Genomic DNA, 627 nt, shown 5'->3' on the forward strand with positions numbered 1-627 from the left:
AGCATAGGTGTGAGGTTACATGGAACAAAATGGACTCTGAGTCAGGGGCACTGTGACCCGATCAGTAGAAGGTGGATCAGCACTTTACAACGTCTTCACCACCTGACCTTAGGAGCTGCTGTTCAAGGTGAGATGGGCCAATGTATGTTAAAACCCCAGAATGAAGCAAGGCACCAAGTGTCAGTTTCCTTTCCTGATGTATGACCCTGTTTCCTGGGACCTGGGAGTGCGTGGTTTGGTGTATCGGTCTGTGCCAACAGTATGGTAAAGTGATGAGTATTTCTAAGACTCTGAGGAGTCTTAGGAACAATAGCTGTGCTAAGTATCCCTTCATATTTCAATTAATTACAAGGGAATATTTTTTACAGTCATGGTAATGCATGTGTTTCACGTGGACCTTTGGAGCTGATAAATCTCATAGGTTATTTTACAGATCCTCATAGCATTCTTATAGAAGAGCAGATGCTAGGATCTCCATTTTGCCAAAGTGTTCATTGGAGCGCAGAGAAGTTAAATGCCATGTACAAGATGACATGATTTATGGGTGCAATTTAACCAAGTCATCTAATTCCTAGCTCAATGTTCATTAAATAAGACTGGGTCTCCACACTCTCATAGACTGTTGTT

This window comes from Chrysochloris asiatica, unplaced genomic scaffold, assembly GCF_000296735.1.
Source record: "Chrysochloris asiatica unplaced genomic scaffold, ChrAsi1.0 scaffold00007, whole genome shotgun sequence".
NCBI lineage: Eukaryota > Metazoa > Chordata > Mammalia > Afrosoricida > Chrysochloridae > Chrysochloris > Chrysochloris asiatica.